The sequence below is a fragment of the Pristiophorus japonicus genome, chromosome 9 (assembly GCF_044704955.1).
Source record: "Pristiophorus japonicus isolate sPriJap1 chromosome 9, sPriJap1.hap1, whole genome shotgun sequence".
NCBI classification, from domain to species: Eukaryota; Metazoa; Chordata; class Chondrichthyes; family Pristiophoridae; genus Pristiophorus; species Pristiophorus japonicus.
The window spans coordinates 147,757,188-147,769,512 of NC_091985.1; positions in this window are offsets into that span (position 1 = coordinate 147,757,188).

Genomic DNA, 12,325 nt, shown 5'->3' on the forward strand with positions numbered 1-12,325 from the left:
TTCTCTCTCCCCCTGGACATTAGCATTCTCTCCCCTCCGGACATTAACATTCTCTCCCCCTGGGACATTAACATTCTCTCCCCAGGACATTAACATTGTCTCCCGCTGGACATTAACATTCTCTCTCCTGGACATTAACATTCTCTCCCCTTGGATATTAAAATTCTCTCCCCCTGGACGTTAACATTCTCTCCCCCTGGACATTAACATTCTCTCCCCTGGACATTAACATTCTCTCTCCCCCTGGACATTAACATTCTCTCCCCTGGACATTAACATTCTCTCCCCCTGGACATTAACATTCTCTCCCTCTGGACAATAACATTCACTCCCTCTGGACATTAACATTCCCTCCCCTGGACATTAACATTCTCTCCGCTGGACATTAACATTCTCTCTCTCCCCGTGGACATTAACATTTTTTCTCTCCCCTGGACATTAACATTCTCTCTCTCCCTCTGGACATTAACATTCTCTCCCCCTGGACATTAACATTCTCTCCCCTGGACATTAACATTCTCTCCCCTGGACATTAACATTCTCTCTCTCGCTATGGACATTAACATTCTCTCCCCCAGGACATTAACATTCTCTACCCTGGACATTCACATTCTCTCTCTCCCCTGGACATTAACATTCTCTCCCCCTGGACATTAACATTCTCTCTCCCGGACATTAACATTCTCTCTCTCCCTCTGGATATTAACATTCTCTTCCCCTGGACATTAACATTCTCTCCCCTGGACATTAAAATTCTATCTCTCCCCCTGGACATTAACATTCTCTCTCTCCCCATGGACATTAACATTCTCTCCCCTGGACATTAACATTCTCTCCCCTGGACATTAACATTCTCTCTCTCCCCCTGGACATTAACATTCTCTCCCCCTGGACATTAACATTCTCTCTCTCCCCCTGGACATTAACATTCTCTCGCTCCCCCTGGACATTAACATTCTCTCCCCCTGGACATTAACATTCTCTCACCTGGACATTAACATTCTCTCCTCCTGGACATTAAGATTCTCTCCCCTGGACATTAACATTCTCCCCCCCTGGACATTAACATTCTCTCTCTCCCCCTGGACATTAACATTGTCTCTCACCCCCTGGACATTAACATTCTCTCCCCCTGGACATTAACATTCTCTCCCCTGGACATTAAGATTCTCTCCCCCTGGACATTAACATTCTCTCTCTCTGGACATTAACATACTCTCTCCCTCTGCTCATTAACATTCTCTCTCCCTCTGGACATTAACATTCTCTCTCCCTCTGAACATTAACATTCTTTCCCCTTAGGACATTAACATTCTCTGTGCCCTGGACATTAACATTCTCTCCCCCTGGACATTAACATTCTCTCCCCTGGACATTAACATTCTCTCCCTCTGGACATTAACATTCACTCCCTCTGGACATTAACATTCTCTCCCCTGGACATTAACATTCTCTCCCCAGGACATTAACATTCTCTCTCTCCCCCTGGACATTAACATTTTTTCTCTCCCCTGGACATTAACATTCTCTCTCTCCCTCTGGACATTAACATTCTCTCCCCCTGGACATTAACATTCTCTCCCCTGGACATTAACATTCTCTCCCCTGGACATTAACATTCTCTCTCCCCCTGGACATTAACATTCTCTCCCCTGGACATTAACATTCTCTCCCCCTGGACATTAATATTCTCTCGCCCTGGACATTAACATTCTCTCCCCTGGACATTAACATTCTCTCCCCCTGGACATTAACATTCTCTCCCCCTGGACATTAACATTCTCTCCTCCTGGACATTAAGATTCTCTCCCCTGGACATTAACATTCTCCCCCCCTGGACATTAACATTCTCTCTCTCCCCCTGGACATTAACATTCTCTCTCACTCCCTGGACATTAACATTCTCTCCCCCTGGACATTAACATTCTCTCCCCTGGACATTAAGATTCTCTCCCCCTGGACATTAACATTCTCTCCCTCTGGACATTAACATACTCTTTCCCTCGGCTCATTAACATTCTCTCTCCCTCTGGACATTAACATTCTTTCCCCTTAGGACATTAACATTCTCTGTGCCCTGGACATTAACATTCTCTCCCCCTGGACATTAACATTCTCTCCCCTGGACATTAACATTCTCTCCCTCTGGACATTAACATTCACTCCCTCTGGACATTAACATTCTCTCCCCTGGACATTAACATTCTCTCCCCAGGACATTAACATTCTCTCTCTCCCCCTGGACATTAACATTTTTTCTCTCCCCTGGACATTAACATTCTCTCTCTCCCTCTGGACATTAACATTCTCTCTCCCCCTGGACATTAGCATTCTCTCCCCTCCGGACATTAACATTCTCTCCCCCTGGGACATTAACATTCTCTCCCCAGGACATTAACATTGTCTCCCGCTGGACATTAACATTCTCTCTCCTGGACATTAACATTCTCTCCCCTTGGATATTAAAATTCTCTCCCCCTGGACGTTAACATTCTCTCCCCCTGGACATTAACATTCTCTCCCCTGGACATTAACATTCTCTCTCCCCCTGGACATTAACATTCTCTCCCCTGGACATTAACATTCTCTCCCCCTGGACATTAACATTCTCTCCCTCTGGACAATAACATTCACTCCCTCTGGACATTAACATTCCCTCCCCTGGACATTAACATTCTCTCCGCTGGACATTAACATTCTCTCTCTCCCCGTGGACATTAACATTTTTTCTCTCCCCTGGACATTAACATTCTCTCTCTCCCTCTGGACATTAACATTCTCTCCCCCTGGACATTAACATTCTCTCCCCTGGACATTAACATTCTCTCCCCTGGACATTAACATTCTCTCTCTCGCTATGGACATTAACATTCTCTCCCCCAGGACATTAACATTCTCTACCCTGGACATTCACATTCTCTCTCTCCCCTGGACATTAACATTCTCTCCCCCTGGACATTAACATTCTCTCTCCCGGACATTAACATTCTCTCTCTCCCTCTGGATATTAACATTCTCTTCCCCTGGACATTAACATTCTCTCCCCTGGACATTAAAATTCTATCTCTCCCCCTGGACATTAACATTCTCTCTCTCCCCATGGACATTAACATTCTCTCCCCTGGACATTAACATTCTCTCCCCTGGACATTAACATTCTCTCTCTCCCCCTGGACATTAACATTCTCTCCCCCTGGACATTAACATTCTCTCTCTCCCCCTGGACATTAACATTCTCTCGCTCCCCCTGGACATTAACATTCTCTCCCCCTGGACATTAACATTCTCTCACCTGGACATTAACATTCTCTCCTCCTGGACATTAAGATTCTCTCCCCTGGACATTAACATTCTCCCCCCCTGGACATTAACATTCTCTCTCTCCCCCTGGACATTAACATTCTCTCTCACCCCCTGGACATTAACATTCTCTCCCCCTGGACATTAACATTCTCTCCCCTGGACATTAAGATTCTCTCCCCCTGGACATTAACATTCTCTCTCTCTGGACATTAACATACTCTCTCCCTCTGCTCATTAACATTCTCTCTCCCTCTGGACATTAACATTCTCTCTCCCTCTGAACATTAACATTCTTTCCCCTTAGGACATTAACATTCTCTGTGCCCTGGACATTAACATTCTCTCCCCCTGGACATTAACATTCTCTCCCCTGGACATTAACATTCTCTCCCTCTGGACATTAACATTCACTCCCTCTGGACATTAACATTCTCTCCCCTGGACATTAACATTCTCTCCCCAGGACATTAACATTCTCTCTCTCCCCCTGGACATTAACATTTTTTCTCTCCCCTGGACATTAACATTCTCTCTCTCCCTCTGGACATTAACATTCTCTCCCCCTGGACATTAACATTCTCTCCCCTGGACATTAACATTCTCTCCCCTGGACATTAACATTCTCTCTCCCCCTGGACATTAACATTCTCTCCCCTGGACATTAACATTCTCTCCCCCTGGACATTAATATTCTCTCGCCCTGGACATTAACATTCTCTCCCCTGGACATTAACATTCTCTCCCCCTGGACATTAACATTCTCTCCCCCTGGACATTAACATTCTCTCCCCCTGGACATTAACATTCTCTCTCCCTCTGGACATTAACATTCTCTCTCCCCTGGACATTAACATTCTCTCTCTCCCCCTGGACATTAACATTCTCTCTCTTCCCCTGGACATTAACATTCTCTCTCTCCCCCTGGACATTAACATTCTCTCCCTCTGGACATTAACATTTTCTCTCCCCTGGATATTAACATTCTCTCTCTCCCCCTGGACATTAACATTCTCTCCCCCTGGACATTAACATTCTCTCTCCCCCTGGACATTAACATTCTCTCGCTCCCCCTCGACATTAACATTCTCTCCCCATGGACATTAACATTCTCTCCCCCTGGACATTAACATTCTATCCCCTGGACATTAACATTCTCTACCCCTGGACATTAACATTCTCTCCCCTGGACATTAAGATTCTCTCCCCTGGACATTAACATTCTCACCCCCTGGACATTAACATTCTCTCCCCTGGACATTAACATTCTCTCTCCCCCTGGACATTAACATTCCTCCCCTGGACATTAACATTCTCTCCCCCTGGACATTAATATTCTCTCGCCCTGGACATTAACATTCTCTCCCCTGGACATTAATATTCTCTCCCCCTGGACATTAACATTCTCTCCCCCTGGACATTAACATTCTCTCCCCCTGGACATTAACATTCTCTCTCCCTCTGGACATTAACATTTTCTCTCCCTGGACATTAACATTCTCTCTCTCCCCCTGGACATTAACATTCTCTCTCTTCCCCTGGACATTAACATTCTCTCTCTCCCCCTGGACATTAACATTCTCTCCCTCTGGACATTAACATTTTCTCTCCCCTGGATATTAACATTCTCTCTCTCCCCCTGGACATTAACATTCTCTCCCCCTGGACATTAACATTCTCTCCCCGTTGACATTAACATTCTCTCCCCTGCACATTAACATTCTCTCCCCCTGGACATTAACATTCTCTCCCCCGGGACATTAACATTTTCTCTCCCCTGGATATGAACATTCTCTCTCTCCCCTTGGACATTAACATTCTCTCCCCTGGACATTAACATTCTCTCTCTCCCTCTGGACATTAACATTCTCTCTCTCCCCATGGACATTAACATTCTCTCTCTACCCCTGGACATTAACATTCTCTCTCTCCCCCTGGACATTAACATTTTCTCCCCCTGGTCATTAATATTCTCTCTCTGCCCCTGGACATTAACATTTTCTCAATCCCCCTGGACATTAACATTCTCTCCCCCTGGACATTAACATTCTCTCCGACTGGACATTAATATTCTCTCCTCCTGGACATTAACATTCTCTCCCCTGTACATTAACATTCTCTCTCTCCCTCTGGCCATTAACATTCTCTCTCTCCCCGTGGACATTAACATTCTCTCTCTCCCCCTGGACATTAACATTCTCTCTCTCCCCCTGGACATTAACATTCTCTCCCCCTGGACATTAACATTCTCTCTCTCCCCCTGGACATTAACATTCTCTCGCTCCCCCTGGACATTAACATTCTCTCCCCCTGGACATTAACATTCTCTCACCTGGACATTAACATTCTCTCCTCCTGGACATTAAGATTCTCTCCCCTGGACATTAACATTCTCCCCCCCTGGACATTAACATTCTCTCTCTACCCCTGGACATTAACATTCTCTCTCACCCCCTGGACATTAACATTCTCTCCCCCTGGACATTAACATTCTCTCCCCTGGACATTAAGATTCTCTCCCCCTGGACATTAACATTCTCTCCCTCTGGACATTAACATACTCTCTCCCTCTGCTCATTAACATTCTCTCTCCCTCTGGACATTAACATTCTCTCTCCCTCTGAACATTAACATTCTTTCCCCTTAGAACATTAACATTCTCTGTGCCCTGGACATTAACATTCTCTCCCCCTGGACATTAACATTCTCTCCCCTGGACATTAACATTCTCTCCCTCTGGACATTAGCATTCACTCCCTCTGGACATTAACATTCTCTCCCCTGGACATTAACATTCTCTCCCCAGGACATTAACATTCTCTCTCTCCCCCTGGACATTAACATTTTTTCTCTCCCCTGGACATTAACATTCTCTCTCTCCCTCTGGACATTAACATTCTCTCCCCCTGGACATTAACATTCTCTCCCCTGGACATTAACATTCTCTCCCCTGGACATTAACATTCTCTCTCCCCCTGGACATTAACATTCTCTCCCCTGGACATTAACATTCTCTCCCCCTGGACATTAATATTCTCTCGCCCTGGACATTAACATTCTCTCCCCTGGACATTAACATTCTCTCCCCCTGGACATTAACATTCTCTCCCCCTGGACATTAACATTCTCTCCCCCTGGACATTAACATTCTCTCTCCCTCTGGACATTAACATTCTCTCTCCCCTGGACATTAACATTCTCTCTCTCCCCCTGGACATTAACATTCTCTCTCTTCCCCTGGACATTAACATTCTCTCTCTCCCCCTGGACATTAACATTCTCTCCCTCTGGACATTAACATTTTCTCTCCCCTGGATATTAACATTCTCTCTCTCCCCCTGGACATTAACATTCTCTCCCCCTGGACATTAACATTCTCTCTCCCCCTGGACATTAACATTCTCTCGCTCCCCCTCGACATTAACATTCTCTCCCCATGGACATTAACATTCTCTCCCCCTGGACATTAACATTCTATCCCCTGGACATTAACATTCTCTACCCCTGGACATTAACATTCTCTCCCCTGGACATTAAGATTCTCTCCCCTGGACATTAACATTCTCACCCCCTGGACATTAACATTCTCTCCCCTGGACATTAACATTCTCTCTCCCCCTGGACATTAACATTCCTCCCCTGGACATTAACATTCTCTCCCCCTGGACATTAATATTCTCTCGCCCTGGACATTAACATTCTCTCCCCTGGACATTAATATTCTCTCCCCCTGGACATTAACATTCTCTCCCCCTGGACATTAACATTCTCTCCCCCTGGACATTAACATTCTCTCTCCCTCTGGACATTAACATTCTCTCTCCCTGGACATTAACATTCTCTCTCTCCCCCTGGACATTAACATTCTCTCTCTCCCCCTGGACATTAACATTCTCTCCCTCTGGACATTAACATTTTCTCTCCCCTGGATATTAACATTCTCTCTCTCCCCCTGGACATTAACATTCTCTCCCCCTGGACATTAACATTCTCTCTCCCCCTGGACATTAACATTCTCTCGCTCCCCCTCGACATTAACATTCTCTCCCCATGGACATTAACATTCTCTCCCCATGGACATTAACATTCTATACCCTGGACATTAACATTCTCTACCCCTGGACATTAACATTCTCTCCCCTGGACATTAAGATTCTCTCCACTGGACATTAACATTCTCACCCCCTGGACATTAACATTCTCTCTCTCCCCCTGGACATTAACATTCTCTCTCAACCCCTGGACATTAACATTCTCTCCCCCTGGACATTAACATTCTCTCCCCTGGACATTAACATTCTCTCCCCCTGGACATTAACATTCTCTCCCCCTGGACATTAAAATTCTATCTCTCCCCCTGGACATTAACATTCTCTCTCTCCCCATGGACATTAACATTCTCTCCCCTGGACATTAACATTCTCTCCCCTGGACATTAACATTCTCTCTCTCCCCCTGGACATTAACATTCTCTCCCCCTGGACATTAACATTCTCTCTCTCCCCCTGGACATTAACATTCTCTCGCTCCCCCTGGACATTAACATTCTCTCCCCCTGGACATTAACATTCTCTCACCTGGACATTAACATTCTCTCCTCCTGGACATTAAGATTCTCTCCCCTGGACATTAACATTCTCCCCCCCTGGACATTAACATTCTCTCTCTCCCCCTGGACATTAACATTCTCTCTCACCCCCTGGACATTAACATTCTCTCCCCCTGGACATTAACATTCTCTCCCCTGGACATTAAGATTCTCTCCCCCTGGACATTAACATTCTCTCCCTCTGGACATTAACATACTCTCTCCCTCTGCTCATTAACATTCTCTCTCCCTCTGGACATTAACATTCTCTCTCCCTCTGAACATTAACATTCTTTCCCCTTAGGACATTAACATTCTCTGTGCCCTGGACATTAACATTCTCTCCCCCTGGACATTAACATTCTCTCCCCTGGACATTAACATTCTCTCCCTCTGGACATTAACATTCACTCCCTCTGGACATTAACATTCTCTCCCCTGGACATTAACATTCTCTCCCCAGGACATTAACATTCTCTCTCTCCCCCTGGACATTAACATTTTTTCTCTCCCCTGGACATTAACATTCTCTCTCTCCCTCTGGACATTAACATTCTCTCCCCCTGGACATTAACATTCTCTCCCCTGGACATTAACATTCTCTCCCCTGGACATTAACATTCTCTCTCCCCCTGGACATTAACATTCTCTCCCCTGGACATTAACATTCTCTCCCCCTGGACATTAATATTCTCTCGCCCTGGACATTAACATTCTCTCCCCTGGACATTAACATTCTCTCCCCCTGGACATTAACATTCTCTCCCCCTGGACATTAACATTCTCTCCCCCTGGACATTAACATTCTCTCTCCCTCTGGACATTAACATTCTCTCTCCCCTGGACATTAACATTCTCTCTCTCCCCCTGGACATTAACATTCTCTCTCTTCCCCTGGACATTAACATTCTCTCTCTCCCCCTGGACATTAACATTCTCTCCCTCTGGACATTAACATTTTCTCTCCCCTGGATATTAACATTCTCTCTCTCCCCCTGGACATTAACATTCTCTCCCCCTGGACATTAACATTCTCTCTCCCCCTGGACATTAACATTCTCTCGCTCCCCCTCGACATTAACATTCTCTCCCCATGGACATTAACATTCTCTCCCCCTGGACATTAACATTCTATCCCCTGGACATTAACATTCTCTACCCCTGGACATTAACATTCTCTCCCCTGGACATTAAGATTCTCTCCCCTGGACATTAACATTCTCACCCCCTGGACATTAACATTCTCTCCCCTGGACATTAACATTCTCTCTCCCCCTGGACATTAACATTCCTCCCCTGGACATTAACATTCTCTCCCCCTGGACATTAATATTCTCTCGCCCTGGACATTAACATTCTCTCCCCTGGACATTAATATTCTCTCCCCCTGAACATTAACATTCTCTCCCCCTGGACATTAACATTCTCTCCCCCTGGACATTAACATTCTCTCTCCCTCTGGACATTAACATTCTCTCTCCCTGGACATTAACATTCTCTCTCTCCCCCTGGACATTAACATTCTCTCTCTTCCCCTGGACATTAACATTCTCTCTCTCCCCCTGGACATTAACATTCTCTCCCTCTGGACATTAACATTTTCTCTCCCCTGGATATTAACATTCTCTCTCTCCCCCTGGACATTAACATTCTCTCCCCCTGGACATTAACATTCTCTCTCCCCCTGGACATTAACATTCTCTCGCTCCCCCTCGACATTAACATTCTCTCCCCATGGACATTAACATTCTCTCCCCCTGGACATTAACATTCTATCCCCTGGAAATTAACATTCTCTACCCCTGGACATTAACATTCTCTCCCCTGGACATTAAGATTCTCCCCACTGGACATTAACATTCTCACCCCCTGGACATTAACATTCTCTCTCTCCCCCTGGACATTAACATTCTCTCTCAACCCCTGGACATTAACATTCTCTCCCCCTGGACATTAACATTCTATCCCCTTGGACATTAACATTCTCTCTCCCTCTGGACATTAACATTCACTCTCCCTCTGGACATTAACATTCTCTCTCCCTCTGAACATTAACATTCTCGCCCCCTGGACATTAACATTCTCTCTCCCCCTGGACATTAACATTCTCTCCCCCTGGACATTAACATTCTCTCCCCTGGACATTAACATTCTCTCCCCTGGACATTAACATTCTCTCTCCCCCTGGACATTAACATTCTCTCCCCTGGACATTAACATTCTCTCCCCCTGGACATTAATATTCTCTCCCCCTGGACATTAACATTCTCTCCCCTGGACATTAACATTCTCTCCCCCTGGACATTAACATTCTCTCCCCTGGACATTAACATTCTCTCCCCCTGGACATTAACATTCTCTCCCCTGGACATTAACATTCTCTCCCCCTGGACATTAACATACTCTCTCCCTCTGGACATTAACATACACTCTCCCTCTGGACATTAACATTCTCTCTCCCTCTGGACATTAACATTCGCTCTCCCTCTGGACATTAACATTCTCTCTCCCTCTGGACATTAACATTCTCTCTCCCTCTGGACATTAACATTCTCTCTCCCTCTTAACATGAACATTCTCTCCCCCTGGACATTAACATTCTCTCTCCCCCTGGACATTCACATTCTCTCCCCTGGACATTAACATTCTCTCCCCCTGGACATTAACCTTCTCTCCCCCTGGACATTAACATTCTCTCCCCTGGACATTAACATTACTCTCTCCCTCTGGACATTAACATTCTCTCTCCCTCTGGACATTAACATTCTCTTTCCCACTGGACATTAGCATTCTCTCCCATGGACATCAGCATTCTCGCCCCTGGACATTAACATTCTCTCTCCCCCTGGACATTAACATTCTCTCCCCTGAGCATTAACATTCTCTCACCTGGACATTAACATTCTCTCCTCCTGAACATTAACATTCTCTCCCCTGTACATTAACATTCTCTCTCTCCCTCTGGCCATTAACATTCTCTCTCTCCCCGTGGACATTAACATTCTCTCTCTCCCCCTGGACATTAACATTCTCTCTCTCCCCCTGGACATTACCATTCTCTCCCCCTGGACATTAACATTCTCTCTCTCCCCCTGGACATTAACGTTCTCTCGCTCCCCCTGGACATTAACATTCTCTCCCCTGGACATTAACATTCTCTCCCCCTGGACATTAACATTCTCTCTCTCCCCCTGGACATTAACATTCTCTCCTCCTGGACATTAACATTCTCTCTCTCCCCCTGGACATTAACATTCTCTCGCTCCCCGTGGACATTAACATTCTCTCCCCCTGGACATTAACATTCTCTCCCCCTGGACATTAACATTCTCTCACCTGGACATTAACATTCTCTCCCCCTGGACATTAACATTCTCTCCCCCTGGACATTAACATTCTCTCCCCGTTGACATTAACATTCTCTCCCCCTGGACATTAACATTCTCTCCCCTGGACATTAACATTCTCTCCCCCTGGACATTAACATACTCTCTCCCTCTGGACATTAACATACACTCTCCCTCTGGACATTAACATTCTCTCTCCCTCTGGACATTAACATTCGCTCTCCCTCTGGACATTAACATTCTCTCTCCCTCTGGACATTAACATTCTCTCTCCCTCTGGACATTAACATTCTCTCTCCCTCTTAACATGAACATTCTCTCCCCCTGGACATTAACATTCTCTCTCCCCCTGGACATTCACATTCTCTCCCCTGGACATTAACATTCTCTCCCCCTGGACATTAACCTTCTCTCCCCCTGGACATTAACATTCTCTCCCCTGGACATTAACATTATCTCTCTCCCTCTGGACATTAACATTCTCTCTCCCTCTGGACATTAACATTCTCTTTCCCACTGGACATTAGCATTCTCTCCCATGGACATCAGCATTCTCGCCCCTGGACATTAACATTCTCTCTCCCCCTGGACATTAACATTCTCTCCCCTGAGCATTAACATTCTCTCACCTGGACATTAACATTCTCTCCTCCTGAACATTAACATTCTCTCCCCTGTACATTAACATTCTCTCTCTCCCTCTGGCCATTAACATTCTCTCTCTCCCCATGGACATTAACATTCTCTCTCTCCCCCTGGACATTAACATTCTCTCTCTCCCCCTGGACATTAACATTCTCTCCCCCTGGACATTAACATTCTCTCTCTCCCCCTGGACATTAACATTCTCTCGCTCCCCCTGGACATTAACATTCTCTCCCCTGGACATTAACATTCTCTCCCCCTGGACATTAACATTCTCTCTCTCCCCCTGGACATTAACATTCTCTCCTCCTGGACAGTAAGATTCTCTCCCCTGGACATTAACATTCTCTCCCCCTGGACATTAACATTCTCTCTCTCCCCCTGGACATTAACATTCTCTCTCACCCCCTGGACATTAACATTCTCTCCCCCTGGACATTAACAT